The sequence below is a fragment of the Podarcis filfolensis genome (genome assembly GCF_964270895.1).
Source record: "Podarcis filfolensis genome assembly, chromosome: 8".
Lineage (NCBI taxonomy): Eukaryota > Metazoa > Chordata > Lepidosauria > Squamata > Lacertidae > Podarcis > Podarcis filfolensis.
In genome coordinates this window covers 16865779-16874546 of record NC_139611.1, presented here as the reverse complement: position 1 = coordinate 16874546, position 8768 = coordinate 16865779, and positions in this window count along the sequence as shown.

The following is an 8768-nucleotide window of genomic DNA, read 5'->3' as shown; positions in this document are numbered from 1 at the left end:
CTTCCTGAGAAAAACCCTACCCCACTCTCCCACTATGTTTAAGGGTCTGATGACTTCTGTTTCAGTATATCTGAAGTGTGCATGCATATGAAAGCTTATGAAAGCCCTGAGCACATGAAAGCCCTGAGCCCGGCTTCGGCTGGGGAGGGCGGGATATAAATAAAAATTTATTATTATTATTATTATTATTATTATTATTATTATTATACCCAGAACAAATGCGGGTGGCGCTGTGGTCTAAACCACAGAGCCTAGGGCTTGCCGATCGGAAGGTCAGCGGTTCGAATCCCCGTAACGGGGTGAGCTCCCGTTGCTCGGTCCCTGCTCCTGCCAACCTAGCAGTTCGAAAGCACATCCAAGTGCAAGTAGATAAATAGGTACCGCTCCGGCGGGAAGGTAAACAGCGTTTCCGTGCGCTGCTCTGGTTCGCCAGAAGCGGCTTAGTCATGCTGGCCACATGATCCAGAAGCTGTACGCCGGCTCCCTCGGCCAATAAAGCGAGATGAGCGCCGCAACCCCAGAGTCGTCCGCGACTAGACATAATGGTCAGGGGTCCCTTTATCTTTAAGGTGCCACTGGACAATTAATTAATTAATTAATTAATTAATTTTGACTACATCAGACCAACACGGCTACCTACCTGAATCTAGAAACTTTTCAGGACAGCGACCTTCTCTCTTTCTCAGTGACCTTCTGAAATACACACACCTTTTGAAGATTGAAGATAAACAAAAAATACTACCTTGCAGGGTTGTTGTAAGGATTGCGGATAAAATGGTCCAACGGCTGATCCAGCCCTGGGCAAATTAGTAGCACACAGCTACCGGTGGCTCTGGAGGCAGGGAGGGATAAGTACATGGCAATGCCCATCAGAAAACTCTTCATTCGGTTCATCAGGGCTTGGCCAAGTATTTTGGTGCATGTGGGAATGAGCTTTCAATGCACATTGACGTCTGCATTGGCGGCACACGCAGAAGACCGTGTGCATGGATGCCTGTTGATGGATTGGGGTGAATGATTGGAAGATGCTTTGAAAGCACAATATAGTCTAACCATAACGTGTTGCATCCAGTGCTGGCCCTACTCAAAAGTAGACTCGTTGCCATTAATGGATATGGATTTAATGAGTACGCTCATTGATTTCAGTGAGCTTACTCTGAGTTTATAACTGAAATGGATGCAAGCCATAAATAATGATGCTGACAATGACTTTCAAAAACTAGTAGTGGTTTTAAGGGTAGTATATAAAAAGCAAAAATACTAACGCGTATAGACAGTTAACTTGGAATAGGATGTGCATTTCAAGCACTGTCGATTCCCAAAGGGGAAGCACCTTTTTGGAAGCATTTGATCATTCTTTAAAAAATACGTTTGTGCAGCGCAGCTTCTTGAGAATGAATACAGTAAAATAGGTGTTAGCCACCTAACTGTGCAAGTTTGGAGTTACACAGGCCCTCGAGCAGCGCTGCACTCATCTGTGGGATCCTTTGAGCATGAAGGCGTGAGATTCAGAAAACGGGAGATTACACTTATCCTGGGCAAATGCACACTTTTGACTGTGGCTGAAGCGCATGAATAGAGAAGTGCGCTGAGATTGCACCTAAGCAATATACTTTTTTTGGCTGGGTGGCGTCCTAAACAGAGAACATGATAGAAGTTAATACAATTCTGAATAGAAATAGAGAGAATTTTTTCAATAATACTACTAGGGGCTCATCCAGTTAAGCTGATTGGTTGACAATTCACAGCAGACGGTCTTTTTGCATACAGTCTGTGGAATTCTCTGCTGCAGGATGCTTTTGTCGGCAACAGCTCCATGGCTTTTAAATAGAACTTCCATCTCCCATGGCAGTGTACTTCTGAAGAAGAAATCTGTTCTCTTCATGGCCTACTTCCTATAGGCTGTTCCACAGCTGGAAAAACTTTGGCCTGATCCAGCCATGCTCATCATCCATTCTGTCTGCCCCGCCACACGTAGCTTGAAGAGTGACGATGAGTAGAAGAGGCCTTCCTCACAGCCACGGAAGGTGAGCATTTTCGCAGTCACCCATGGCATAGACACTTGAGTGATTTGGAAAAGCCAAATCGGCATGCGAGGACAGAATACTGCAGCGATGACATCACAAACCACGAGCCTAGACGGCCACGTTCAACTCATGTAAGCTAGCTAGTCCATCTGCTTCTGTTACTGATACCCCCCCCCAACTTTACCACAAACACTACCATCTCCCTCCTGCCTCTTCTCCTCTCGCTAAAACTTGCTCCAAACAGCAATACAAAAATCATGCTTTCAAGCTGGTGCCCATCACTCTTGCTAAACCTAAAGAAGAAGGGAGGGGGGGACCCACTGCAATGCACATGAATAAAAGATTCAAGATATGCCTGCCTGCCTTCTTTCTGCTACCTATTTCCTTCAGTTTCGGTCTCTGGGTGATGCTCAGATTCAGAAGCATTGTTAATGAAAGCCCATTATTCCAGATTTATATACACACACACACACACACACACACACACACACACACACAAAGTCCCTGACCAAGCTATGCTTAAATAATTGGGATCCCCCACCGTCCCTATCCGAGAATGGTATCCAACTAAGTCCTACTTAGAGCGAGCCCACTAAAATTAATGGACCCAAGTTACTATTGTGGAGTCATTTCAATGGGTCTACTCTGAGTAGGGCCAGCGCTGGAGACAACGCAATACTTTTTAGAACTGCGGCAAAACTGCAATCGGTACATGCACGTTAAATGCGCTGATAACCCATCAATATTAACTAGGTTTCTGCACAGAAAAATGTTGAACCCAGAAATAAGGGGCCATTGAGTTCAGTGGGTTTTGCTTCCTAGTAGTATGGCCTGAAAGCACAGCTTTGAGCAGACCTCTCCCACGGAGCCAAACTCTCGAAACCGAAGCACCTGCCAATTCTCTCAACTCACTCATATTTTTTTTCCTCTGCATGGAAAGCCATGAGGCAAGAAAGAAAGAAAGAAAGAAAGAAAGAAAGAAAGAAAGAAAGAAAGAAATGAAAGCCTGTTCAAGTTTCTAGCCCTCTTGGTCATAGGGACCTCCAGCTGTAGACTTGTGTCCTAAAAAGGCCTCTACTGCGGGCAACCATAAATTTGTACCTTCCTGGCTATGTGCACGGCAACAGAGAATTCAAGACTAAAACATGGAGTGCTGCAATAAAGAGACTGGTCCTGTCTGAGGTATTTTTTGAGAGCTGTAGGAACGAGCCTCCCATCTGGCTCTGTGGAGAGAGGACCGAAAATTATTTTCCTGGAAGTCTTGAAAACAAAACGAAAAGCAGTGTCACCCAATGAGCTTTTAACCAGCCATAAATCTCAAAAGCTAATGGAGTCCTGAGTGTCATCGTAACTTATCCTGACACTAATTTTTCCCTGCAGTAATCAAACTCCAGAAGATGAGCCGACATCGCTTGCCAGAGGGGAGAGTGTGTGTGTGTGTGTGTGTGTGTGTGTGTGTGTGTGTAAAATTTAAATGCAGAATCCAGGTAGCACTTTGAAACAACAAGATAGCCCCTTCTAAACCGTAACTCAAAAATAATTTAGAAAATGGAAATTCCATTTACACCAAGTGGGTCATCTTCCACATTAATTCTACTCAAGAGCAAGCTCAGTGAAATGACTGGACGCATGATGAACTTACGGACATTAAGTTTCAATTGGGCTACTCTGAGTAGGACTTAGTCAGATACTTCCAGTGACCATTTTCCAGAAGTAGCGAGGATGACAATATCGACTCTCTTCTAGATCATAAATTTTACCCAGGAGTAAGTCCCACACACTTTGATGCAAGTTACTCCCAGGTAAGCATGCAATAGGGCTTTGCAGCCTTCAGCTAATTCCAGTCCATCCAAAGCTCACTAAATACACACACACACACACATACTGAATCTGTAAATATATATTCATTAGCCTGCCTAATGAAATTTAAATTCAAAACTCAAATGGGGCAGGACAGAAATATTGTGGGGATGGGGAAAAGAAGTAAAATATAATTAGTTCAATCCACAAGCCACTTAAGCTACAGCACTTGCAGAAATCCAGGCGCTGAGCTGTAAGGACCGACTTTAAATCCCAAAGGATTTCGGCTTTTTAAAGTGGGTCCGAAAGAGTTCCATGCAGAGGCACAAGATGAGACTCCCCCAGCTTTCAGAGACTGAGGATGGAACCCGAAGTCAAATGAGACCCAAGGATTTGCACTTCCTCCTCTTTTAGAGAAAGAGAGGGTGATACAGATCACCTTTGCTACCTCGTTTTTATTTCTTAACACCTGGAGAAAGGTAGAATTTAAAAGAGAGAAAGGGAGAGAAAGGTCATTTACCTTGCTGTCCAAGCGTCCAAAGGAGAGGCGAGCCTTGGATGGATAGATGGATGGATGGAGAGAAGTCGGCTAGCCAGCTTAGCTGGCTTGAAAGTTGACTGCAGTGTCTTCTTCTTCTCCCTCTCGCACACAATGACATTGTTTGGGATCTCTGGCAGAGCAAACTGCTCAGCTCAGCAGACTTCCCCCCACAGTGCCGCAACACAGAGCTGCAGGAGTTCTGCATATCAGCATGTTCAGGAGACTCTTAAAGGGGAAGGCACCCTCTCCGAGAAGCCCCAAAGGCAGGCATGGGAATAAAGGCGGTGGGGGAGGTGAGGTGGGGGAAATTAATTAATTAAAGGGAGTGCGATTGGCGGTCGCAGGCTCAAGGGCGCATGAGAGCATCAGCAAGGTCATCTGGACAACCCCCCCCTCCTTTCCCTGTCCTTCTTCTCTCTCATTCTAGCAGAGGAGAGATATTTGTTAAGTGTGCGGGGATGCTCCCTGGGACCACAGTTTGAACGGCTGTCTCGGTTGCACGCGCATCACCTGCGCATGGCATGGCCTCGCGCCGGGACGGAGGAGGACGTGCAAAGGAAAGAACACTGCAGTGCTCCAGTGCAATCTCTCACACACACACACCGTGAGCATACCCCAAGCAGGCCACGCAGAGGAGACATTCCCAGCTGATTGTACACCTTTTTAGTGGCAACAAATTGCGCATGAAAGCTGCTTTGTGCAACTCTGTCCTGTAAAGAACTACTGTGGTTGCTTAAGGAAGGCTTCTGTTAGTCCCATGCAGCCGCACAACGGCCCTGCAAAGCTGGCCGGCGTTAGCCCCATTTTTTTACAGATTTTGACAGAAGCTTAGGCTACAGACACACCATACATTTAAAGCACATCTCTTCCTCCTCTCAAAGAACCCTGGGAGCTGTCATTTGTTAAGGGTGCTGGGAAGCGTAGATCTGTGAGGGGTAAATGTCTATTCCTCGGATTCTTTGGGAAGTCGGGGGAAATGTGCTTTAAATGAATGGTGTGTCCACAGCCTGAGAAGTATCACCACGGTTAAAAAATTACAGAGTCCCGTTGAGAGGTGGGATCTTGAATTCCAGAATACCTGGCTATCTGCAGACTGAGCTCGCTAGTTAAAGGTGCATCCCGGGTTTTTTTTAAGGGTCCCCATTCAGAGAAAGAATTCAGAGAAAATTGGGGCCTATAAATGCAAAGCTATTTTCACCCAGTCTTACAAAAAGAGGACTGGGCCACCAGCACTGATTCTGTTAGACTTTGGTCTTGTGCTTTTGCACACCTGGTGCCCAGAAAGCTATTGTGTAGCTTTTGGACTGAGATCTGGAAAAAAGACCACCATGGAGAGCAGCCTGAATGTAAGTGAGTTGCGATGTAATGGTTAAAGTGTCAGACTGAGACAGGGAAGGCCTGGGTTCAAATCCTGACTCTGCCACGAAGAGCATCCAGTGACCTTGGGCCAGCTGTGGTCTACCTCCAAGGGTTGTTGTGAGGAGAGAACATATGGGAGGGCAAGCTTATGCACTGCATTAAGCTGTCAGTTGCTGGAAATCACGAGTGGGGAGAGTTACTCTCACGCTCAGGTCCTGCTTGTGGGCTACCCTTTAGGGGCATCAGTTTGGCCACCAGGAAACCACCCCGTTCAGAGCTGGTAACCGCCTGGCCTCAGGTTCGAGGGAGAAGTCAGTGCGAAAGGCAGCAGGTTCCTTGAAAAGCAGAGCTTGTTTGTTCTACCTTGGAATAAGTCGGAGATGGGGAAACCTTTTTCAGCCGGGGGGCCATGTTCCTTTCTGGGTGACCTCCCAGGGGCCACATGCCAGTGGGGGTGGAGCCAAAAGTGGGTGGAGCAATGGATATAAATTTTACTTTTGTACCACAGGCTAGTTTCTGCACACACTCACACACTCCTCTCTATCCTCCACCCAAAGAAGCAAACGGCAGAATTCAAGGACACATTTCCAGTGAGGCAAAAGCACTCAAGGAAGACGCAAAGCAAAATCAGTTAGGGCTGTTGCCTGGGGGGGCTTCTGAGGGCCAGACAGAGGAGCCCAGAGAGTCACACCTGGACCCTGGGCCTGATATTGGCCACCCACTGAAAGAAGTAGAACACAGGATTCATGAGACCCATCCTCTTTATTGGGGGATATTTAGTAACAGGCAGGTGTGTGCAAATAACTATCAATTGAACAAATTCCTTTTGAAGCAATTAGAGGTGCAAAGTCATTTGTCTTAATGGTGTGTAAATAAAAAAACCAGTCTGTTCGAGATCATATATTTGTCAATCAGTTACACGCTACTATTTAGGAATGTTTTAATGCATTGAATCAACAGCAAAAGTGATTGCAAAAAATGATGCTAAACCAGCCAGACAATTTCATCATCACCACTATTATTCATTATCACCATTATTATTCATTATCATTAAAATCTTACCCTTTCTCCCAAAAGAGCCTTTAGAACTTTAAAGACACACACACACACACACACACAAAAAAAAAAAAACAATGCTGGAGGTTTTGCTATGACTCGGGGGCCCAAAACTCAGGGCCCAAGACATTTCATATGCTAATTTCTTTGTGTAGATGCCTCGGGGAAATTAAGATGTGGGTGACCAGGGTTTCGCCACTACTGCAGTTTGCACTGTGCATATAATAAACTATATGCAAAGGTGTCCCCCCCCTTAATATATAAAATTAAGTTTTGAAAAGGAAGGAAGGGGCCAGTGACCCCAGGGTCTCAACCACCTCATGACAATAACACCCATGCTTAATACAACTAAGTTTGGGCCAATGGATTGAAATTTTTCCCAGCCTGCTTATCTATTTCTTCAAGGAGGAGGAGGAAAAAGAGGTGTTGGGGCTTGATCTAGGGAATGGAAGAATCTGTCAGTTTTGGTCCTCTAAGCATCTCATTCTTCCAGTCTTAAATTCAGGTCCCCACATTTCCACAGCAAACTGTGAATTATTGGGGTTTTTTAAAATAAAAAAATCTGCATGAAAATTCATTAGCATTTTAGGGCTGATGCATTTCTTTGTATGCGGTTTTGATAATGCACACATTTTTGCAAGCCACTTACCCTAATATAATGCATTTTTGTACACATTACTTGCCTCAAGAACCGCATTGCAAAATTCAGAGAAGTGTGAATTTCAAAGGACGTCTGTGTCATTTTCAGTAATGTAGGCATTTATGTGCCCAACAACCGCCCACAGATGCATTTTTGTGCATACTGCTAGGTTGGAGAATGGGATCATCACAAAATTCAGAGAAGGATGAATTTCAACAGATAGTTGTTTCGGTTCAAGATATGTGAACTGGGGGATTTCTCCTTCAAATGCCAACAAAATCTAATTCTTCCTCCATTCCTAGTTGCAACCAACTCGGTAGGTTTTGCTCATAATAGACCCACTGAAATTCACAGACCTAAGTTTCGCCCTGTGCATTCATTTCAACGGGTCGACTCTAACGTTGGAGACAACCCATGCTGTTTAGCAGTAGAGTGGTCTACCTGGAACATCTATCTCCAGATCACCTATTTCCAGAGCCAAGCACTCCTAATCCCCAAAATGCAGCAACCAGATTACTGCCTGGGGTTCAGTTTAAAACTAATAGAACCCCTGTTTTAAAACAGATGCAGGGGATGCCAGCTTGATTGAAGGTTCTCATGTTAGTGCTTAAAGCCCTAAACGACAATATCTGAAAGACCGCCTCATTCCTTACAGACCCTCTCGGGTTTTACTATTGGCAGAAGGGGCTCTTGTGGTAGTTCCACCGCCCCAGAAGTTGGGGGGGGGGGGAGTCCAGGAGTGGGCACCGTCATTGGCAAACTGGAAGCTGTGAAATTCCCCCCCACAGGAGTGCATCCAGCACCTTCATTGGATCATTTCCATCACATGCTAAAGACACCATCTCAGGCCCTTGACACCTGAGATAGCATTTTCAGTACACACCCTATGCCTAGAAATGTAACTTGTTTTAAACTGTTTTAATATTGAACTTTAAGTTGCTGTTACCCACCCTGGGGCCTTATGATTAAGGGTGGGCAACAAATTGAAATAATAATAATAATAATAATAATAATAATAATAATAATAATGGACTTTAAGACTAAACCCATTTCATTCTGGTTACTGAAATCAGTAAGAGCAGAAGTGACTGGCCATAGCAAACTGCTTTGCATGCAAGCGGTCCCAGCTTCGACCCTCGCAATGGCATCTCCAAGTAAGGCTGGGAGAGAACACTGCCTGAAACCCTGGAGAGCCTCTGCCAGTCAGTGTTAACTATAAAGAGCTAGATGGAGTCAGTATAAGGCAGCTTCCTATGTTCCTATACGTGCTGCATTCAACCCGATGCCTTCAGCTGCCCCAGCTGAAACAAAAAGTCTCTCCACTATCAGTCTCTACTGCCATAGC